The sequence below is a fragment of the Rhinolophus sinicus genome, linkage group LG07, assembly GCF_036562045.2.
Source record: "Rhinolophus sinicus isolate RSC01 linkage group LG07, ASM3656204v1, whole genome shotgun sequence".
Taxonomy (NCBI): Eukaryota; Metazoa; Chordata; class Mammalia; order Chiroptera; family Rhinolophidae; genus Rhinolophus; species Rhinolophus sinicus.
In genome coordinates, this window is record NC_133757.1 from 80,933,073 (window position 1) to 80,942,149 (window position 9,077).

Genomic DNA, 9,077 nt, shown 5'->3' on the forward strand with positions numbered 1-9,077 from the left:
GTTTGTTAGTGAAGCAATTGATAACACCAGAAAACAGTTTCCTTCTGTGTATATCATTCATTATATGGATGACATCTTATTGGCTTGTAAGAAAGAAGGAATATTGTTAGCTTGCTTTGCAGATATAAAAAAGAACCTTCTAGCTTCAGGTCTTATTATTGCACCTGAGAAAGTACAGAGAAGTGAGCCTTATTCTTACTTGGGATTTCAGTTGTTTGCTCAGTATTTCACTCCACAAAAAATAGAGCTTAGGAAAGATCATCTTAAATCTCTTAATGATTTTCAGAAACTGTTGGGAGATATTAATTGGCTGCGCCCTTCTTTGGGACTAACTACTGGAGATCTTAAACCACTGTTTGAAATTTTAAAAGGAGATTCTGATCCGACCTCGCCCAGGTCTCTTACTGAGCCTGCACGGAAGGCTCTTTCTAAGGTTGAGGAAGCCATTCAGCAACAGCATGTTTCTTTTTTAGATTATTCTAAACCTCTATATGTGTATGTTTTAGACACCAAACATACACCCACAGCAGTGTTGTGGCAAGAAGGGCCACTTAGATGGATACACCTCCATGTGGCTGCACAAAAGAATCTTACACCTTATTATGAATTTGTGGCCAGTTTAATTCAGGAGAGCCGCTTGAAAGCTCAAAAATATTATGGAAAGGAGCCAGATTCTATTGTTATTCCTTTTACAAAAACACAGATTCAAGGCCTGATGCAGTTTACTAACAGTTGTCTTACTGCATTTGCCATGATTGGAACTCCTAAAAAACTTAAAACAGATAATGGCTCATGTTATACCAGCAAAAAATTTGCTCTATTTTGCCAGCAATTTTCGATCAATCATGTTACTGGCATTCCTTACAATCCCCAAGGACAAGGGATTGTTGAGCGTACTCATGGTACATTAAAAGTTAATTTGCAAAAAATAAAAAAGGGGGAGTTATATCCCCTGACACCTCATAATTATTTGTCTCATTCTCTCTTTATTCAAAATTTTTTGACCTTGGATGCCCATGGCAAGAGTGCTGCAGAGCGCTTTTGGCATCCTTCTACTGCCCCACAGGCTTTGGTCAAATGGAAAGACCCACTTACGGGCTCTTGGCAAGGCCCAGATCCAGTCCTCATATGGGGACGAGGACATGTATGTGTTTTTCCACAGGATGCAGAAGGCCCTCGGTGGCTGCCAGAAAGATTGGTGCGACATGTGGACCCTCAGCCCATTGATGATGCTACTGATGCTTTGCCAAGCGGAACCTGACCAGACGTATTGGGCCTATGTACCTGATCCACCAATCCTCCACCTCGCTGTGTGGGACGGTCCTGAGATTCCAGTCTATGTTAATGATACTCAGGCGTTTAGGATTGCCCTCTGATGGACACATAAAACAACAACTAGAAAAGAATTTTACTTATAATGGTACAGGAACAGGTTTGCCTATTTGTATTGCAAATAATAGGTCAACATCTTGGTGCTTGCGTAGTTCTCTTGTCACTATGCACATTAATGACTCTTTAGTTGGATGGACTGTTCGTCTTAATATGCTAGGTGATTGGTCAGGAGGACACAGAATAAATCTGCCCATCCTTCCATCACATCCATCTTACAATAAAAGATTGAAATTAAATATTGAGACTGTCCCATGAAGAGACTGTCTGGCAATGATCCTGTTCGTTATGACATTCCTGGAACAGGCAGATACATCATTAACTGGTCAAGAAGTAACCAGTCAGGATGGGCTCGAGAACTGATTTCTGGATTTTGGACTTCTGATACACAATATCAGCAAAATTCATTATGGAGACTTATGGGAGTAATAGGTGAAGTTGTTCAAATAGTTGAGTTCTGTAAATCAGGCACTCCCTGCAGTCATGTGAGTGTCTTGAAAGATGGGACTAGAGATTGGACTACTGTTGCTAAGACTGTTAATATATCTGCTTGTGTTCCTTCTCCTTATGCACTGTTGATTGGAAATGTTAATGTACACTTTATAGGAAATCAATTTAGTGTATCCTGTAGTAATTGTTCTTTAGCAAATTGTATTTCTTGGGTACCATTAGGAACTCATGTTATGATACTTAAACAACCATCTTTTGTTATGCTTCCTGTTAATATTTCTGGACCTTGGTATGCTGAAAGAAGTTTGCAGGTTTTTAAAGAAATTGAGTATGCTTTGAGTAGGTTTATTGGGCTTCTGTGTCTGTTTGGTTCTGTGCCTACTCCCCATCCTCATTAGACATCCATCAGCTTGAGCTTAAGGCAAGTCTTAAGACTCTCACCCCTGTGCATTTATGAGGGACGGATTAGTCAACGACGGGTACATACTTGGGAGCCGCTTCAACACCTAAGACAGGGCTTGTATGATAAAATATGAGTACCAATGACGGGTAAGTTGAGGCAGGCGTCCTGGGATGCCTAAGACAGGCGCCGTCACCTCACCATCCTGACTGGATGGATTTTGTTCATATAAAATAAAAAAGGGGGAGATGTGGGGAGCCATGGTTACAGGAAACTCTGAGCTTTGCAGAATGGCTCAGTTTATGCTACCTGTTTCCTCCCCCTGAGGCAATTGTCTCTGCCTGCACCTGAGGGGATCTTGAGCTTGTAAGCTGCTGAGGAATTTGGTGGGAGCGGCCAGTTCCCAGACACAGAAGGCTGATGCCTATCAGGGCAATTGATAAGATAATTACTTGTGAGTTTCGGTGAATTTTGTATCCTCTATGTGAAAGCTAAAGAATTTACATTTGTTATGTTAATACATACTTGCACGTGCTCAAACTGCTTATATGGGTGCAGTAAAATAAACTTAGTGTCTTCAGGATCACTGAAGTTCCGCGATCGCCATCATATGTGAGAGTGTCTTTTATTCATTCCCACTCCCCCATTCGGGAACCCACCGACTCGTGACGGCTGGCCCGTCGCAGTGGAGTCCACTGCAGAGATTCTGCATTTTGTCCCTAGATCAAACAGACCATCCCTGATCAATGATTGAACTCAAGCATCAGATCAATTACTAGTCAAATACTAGTCAATCATGCTAGCATTAGAGAATTTGCTGGCCAAGAATCAAAACTCATCTGCACGTTGGGACAACTCCTTTGGCCAGTGACAATGATCTAACTGCGTGGTCCCACCAATAGCAACAACTCCTTATCCAAGGTTACCCCATTTGGTTTAAAGAACTCTGGGAATATCTTGTCTCACAATACCCAAGTGTAAACTAAGCTCACTCCTTCCTTTGCACATATTAATCTCAATCTGAAGAGGCTCATTTCATTTACAAGTGATAATTGACTTGAATTTCTGGGACACATATTGACACTTCACACCTGATTGTATTTCCCTTAGCCCCATGGTCCCATGTAATACGAAACCATTTAAAGACCTTAACCTAAATATCTAGGCAAAGTTCCAAGGACTTCCTTCCTGTGCTACAGCTAACTTAGTGATTGACCATTGCACTTGATGTGAAAAAACACACTACTGAAACGACTCGTATAATCAATGCACATACTTCCCTGGTGAAGGAAGGAATCTCTACTGCTGATGGTAAATAGACACCTCCACTGGGACATCATCGGAACTCATATAGACAAATTACTCCTATCATACATGACCCTGTATTTTGGCTAAAGCCAAAATGCAAGGACTCATTAGAAGGTCTCAAGGACTCAAAATGCAAGATTCTCTAGAATTCTAATTATTCATATAAACTCATGGCAGTTTCTCAAAAATTCAATACAGAGTTACCATGTGATCCAGCAATACTACTTAGGGCTATCTACCCAAAAGAATTGAATTTAGCAAAGCAAACAGATATTTCCACGCCTGTGTTAACAGGAGACTTGTTCATCAAAGTCAAAACATGGAAGCAACCCATGTGTCCGTCAGTGAATGGATAACAAAATTTAGTTATGTAATACTCACATTTAGAAAGAAAGGAAATTCAGACACATACTGCAACATGGGTAAACCGTTGAGTACATTATACTAAGTGAAATAAGCTAGTCACAAAAGGACAACTACTGTATGAATCCACTTGTATGAGGTACATTGAATAGTGAAATTCATAGAGGCACAAATAATGATTATTGCCAGTTCCTAGGGGAAGGGGGAATAGGGAGATGTTAATATGTAATGATTTCAGTTTCGAAAGATAAAAACATTACTGAATTTATTTACCAGTTTTAATAGTTTTTGGTGGATTCTTTGGGGTTCTCTCTATAGTATCATGTCATCTGCAAGTGACAGTTGTACTCTTCCTTTCCAATTCAGATGACTTTTATTTCTTTTTCTTGTCTGATTGCTCCAGCTAGGATTTCTAATGCTATGTTGAAGAAAAGTGGTGAAAGTGGATATCCTTATGTTGTTCCTGATCTTAAAGAAAAAGCTTTCAGCTTTTCACCATTGAGTATGATACTAACTGTGGGTTTGTCATATATGACCTTTATCATGTATATATTTCCTCTATCCCTACTTGGCTGAGAGTTTTTATCATAAATGGATGTTGGATTTTATCAAATGGTTTTTCTGCATCTATCAATATGATTATATGATTTTTACCCTTCATTTTGTTTTTGTGATATACCGTATCAATTGATTTGCAGATATTGAACCAGCCTTGCATCCAAGGAATAAATCACATTTGATCATAGTATATGACAGGGGTGTCAAAACTTTTTTCAACGTTTTTTACCAAGGGCCATATGCAGTAAAATACACAAACAGCCGGGCCACTCACTCGAGGTGAAGTACGTATTGCCTCACCTGGTTTATTTAAGTAAACTAAATATATTTTTGGAATTTGCTGCAGGCCAATTAACAATGGATAGCGGACCGCAGTTGGCCCACGGGCCGCAGTTTTGACACCCCTGGTGTATGACCTTTTTAATGTATTGCTGAATTCATTTTACTAATATTCTGTTGAGAATTTTTGCATGTATATTCATCAGGGATATTGGCCTATAACCTTCTTTTTTTGTAGTGTCTTTGTCTGGGTTTCGTATGAGTGTAATGCTGGCCTTGGAAAATGAGTTTGGAAGCCTTCCTTCCTCTTCAGTTTTTTGAAATCGTTTCAAAAGGAGATTTACAATAGCCAAGACATGGAAGCAACTGAAATGTCCATCAATAGGATAAAGAAGATGTGATATATATATACAATGGAATATTACTCAGCCGTAGAAAAAGAATGAAATCTTGCCATTTGCAACAACATGAATAGACCAAGAAGCTGTTAACTAAGTGAAATAAGTCAGAAAGACAAATACCATATGATTTCACTTATATGTGGAATTTAAAAGAACAAAATAAATGAACAAACAAACTCATAGATACAGAGAACAAATTGATGGTTGCCAGGTGGGAGGAATTATGGGGATGGGTGAAAAAGGTGAAGGAATTAAGAAGTACAAATTGCCAGTTATAAAAATAATCATGGGGATATAAAATACAGCATAGGGAAAGTAGTCAATAATATTGTAATAACTATGTATAGAGTCAGATGGGTATTAGACTTATCAGAGTGATCACTTTACAAATTATATAAATGTCTAATAAGTTTGTTGTACACTGAAACTAATGTAATATTGTATGTCAACTGTAATTGAAAAAAAATTTTTAATTTTAAGATGAATAGAGTTCTGAGATTGGTTTCCCAATGTCAATGTACTGCTCACTACTGCACTGTACACTTAGAATGTAAATGTTATAGTGTATATTACCACAATTAAAAGTAAAACTTGTAAAGCAAGAGAGTAAAAACACAACTCAAAATGGAAGAAAACTTTGCAAATCATATATCCGATAGGGATTTATATCAAAAATATGTGACAAACCCTTACAACTCAATAAAAACTCAAATAACCAAATTATAAAATGTTAAAGTATACAAATAGACATTTTTGCAGGGAAGATGTGTGAAGGCACAAGAAGAGTACATGAAAATACTCTGGACATCATTAGTCCTCAATGAAATTCAGATCAAAACCCCAATAAACTACCACATCACAACCACAAGGATGGCTAGAATCAAAAAGTGATATAAGTTTTGTCAAGAATATGGAGAAGTTGGAACACTCATCCACTACTAGTGGGAAAATAAAATGGTGCAGCTGCTTTGGAAACCAGCCTGCCAATTCCTCAAAAAATAAACCTAGAATTACCATAAGACCCATTATTTCATTCCTAGGTATATGCCCAAAAGAAATGAAAATATACCTCCAAACAAAAATTTGTACATGACAATTTATTGCAATATAATTCACAACTGCCAAAAGGTAGGAATAAACCAAAACTAGGCTAAACAACTGAAGTCAATTACAAAGACAATCTAGTATATGATTCCAAATATATATAAATTCAGAAAAAGGAAATCCATAGACATATTAACTTAGAAGTGGCCTAGGACTGTGGCTTGAATGAGGAAGATGGGAAGATAGACAAGTGACAGCTAAAGCCTACTGAGGATTCGTTTTGAAGTGATGAAAATATTCAAAAATCATAGTGCTAATTACACATATCTGTGAATATAACTAAAAAACCCACTGAATTGTACCCACTGAAGGGATGCATTTTATGGTATGTGTATCAATAAAGCTTTCAAATAAATAAATGCAATTGGGGTTTTGAATTATGGGTTAAGTAATTAACAGTTTTCAGGTACCTCCCACGTTTCCCAAACCTTTATTGTTTTTTCTTATATTGGTGATAATAGGAATTCAGTTGCCTTAGGGATACCACAGCATTTTACATTTCAAAATCTCTAGGCATACACTCAAAAACTATCTAAAATAAATGTTCTTGTACTGTAAAATGTACAACTTATATTGATCACATCTCACAACTTATGGTTGGTCAAAGAAAAGTCCCTGAGCCCAGATGAGGAATTCAGGGTCCCAACTTCCCAGCAGAGCCAAGGTCTTGGGCAGCCATGGGATTCTTTAGCTAAAGTATCAAATGTATGGAGGTTGAACAGGGATGGATGGAAGCCTCAATGCTGTTAACAGTCAAAGATCAAAATGGAGCCAGACTTTATTTCTCGTACGTATGGTGAGTTCATTTTTCAGTGTGTTTTTAATAACAGTTACAGTTCCATGAGTTGATTCGCACCCTGTGCCAACCCCTGACCCAGGGAGGACCTCAGAACCCTGGTCCCAGTCTGGCCTGGCCTCAGCATACCTCTTGCTCAGGACAAGGACATCACTCTCTCTGGAAACTGACTCTGGAATTCCCTGCACACACATATGTCCTGAATTCAGCATGAGCTGCAGGAAGACACCACTGTCCCTCTAGGGCCAGGAATACATTTTATTGAAAAGCCAACATTCCTGGGGTTCCAGTCAAGATGGCAGAGTCAGTAAATGCTATTGTTCCCCTCCTCCCATGACCACATCAAAATTACAACTAAATTACGGAACAATCAACCTGGAGAACCATCTGAAGACTAGCTGAACAGAAGTCCTATAATGAAGGATCTGAAGAAGAAGCCACATAGAGGCTGGTAGGAGGGGCGGAGATGTGAAGTGGGTCAGCCCCACACCCACATGTGGCAGTTGAAAATTGGGAGGGATATTTCATTTGCAGAGGTCCCCCCTGAGGATCGAGGGGTCCCAGCTCCACATCAAGCTCCCTAGCTTTCTCTCCCTATGACTGATGGGAAGAAAAGCCCCCACACATCTAGCTGTGAAAATCAGCAGGGATTCTATTGGTCCTGGTGAGATGAAGGATGCTGAAAACCCAAGCATCCTCTTAAAGGGCCCATGCATAGACTACTGTCTCACCGGTACTCAGCCTGGGCTCCAACAGCGGATTGGTGGCAACAGAGACATACAAGGAGAAACTGAGTTGTGTGGCTTAGGGTGAGGGCTGGAGGGACAGCCACCATTATGCATATGTTAAGCCCTCTTTCCATGTGGCCAAATCCAAATCTACATTAACCTGGTGAACACCACTTGCTGAACCTTGGTGACTACCTGAGATCCCTCCTCACCCAACTAACATACTGCCCGAGGCTTTTTCAGTGGCAGAGCTTTACAAACAACCAGCAGGCAGCAGCAGGCTTTGGGCTCCACTGTACCTTTGGATGAATAGCCCCAGGCCCAGTACTGGTCAGATTCGATTCGCAACATGACCTCTCCCATGTGCCTCCAGGCCCACCACAAACAGCTACAAACCACAGATCACTTTGAAGCTTGTAACAGGAAGGCCCAGGCTGGTCACAGGCAGTGGCCAACCTTAGCCTGCACTAGAGCCCCTCCAAAGAGGGCCCAGAACCAATACACAGCTTCAGACTGCACTAGAGTACCTCCCAATTAGCCCCACAAGCTGCATACCCAAAGGGTGGTCTCGGCATGCACCAGAGCACACTGGGGCAAATTCAGCTCCATGGTGGCAGGCCCTTGTAGCAGCTCATACACTGTGGTCATGGCCAGTCCTCACAGCCAGTCAGCCTGAGGGTCAACTTTACCCACTAACATGCCAACAGCAATCAAGGCTCAGCTATAATAGTAGGGCAAACACAATGCACACAAAGGACACTCCTGGAGCGCCCAGCTCAGGTGAACAAGGAGACTGCCCCACTGGGCCCCACAGGGCACCTACTGCATAAGACCACCCTACCAATACTGGGAGGTGTAGCAGATTTACTGGGATGTAGCAGATTTACCTAATACATAGAAACAAACACAGAGAGGCAGCCAAAATGAGGAAACAAAGAAATACATCCCAAATGAAGGGACAGGAGAGCACTCCAGAAAAAGAACTAAACAAAATGGAGGCAAGTAACCTACCAGAAACAGAGTTCAAAACAATGGTTATAAAAATGCTCAAGGGGGTGGCCGGATGGCTGAGTTGCTTAGAGCACAAGCTCTTAACAAAAGGGTTGCCAGTTCGATTCCCACATGGGCAGTGAGTTGTGCCCTCCACAACTAGATTGAAGATGAGCTGCCGCTGAGCTGCTGAAGGGGCAGCCAGATGGCTCAGTTGGTTAGAGCGTGAGCTCTTAACAATAAAGTTGTCAGTTCAATTCCCGCATGGGATGGTGAGCTGCACCCCCTGCAACTAAGATTGAAGAAACAGC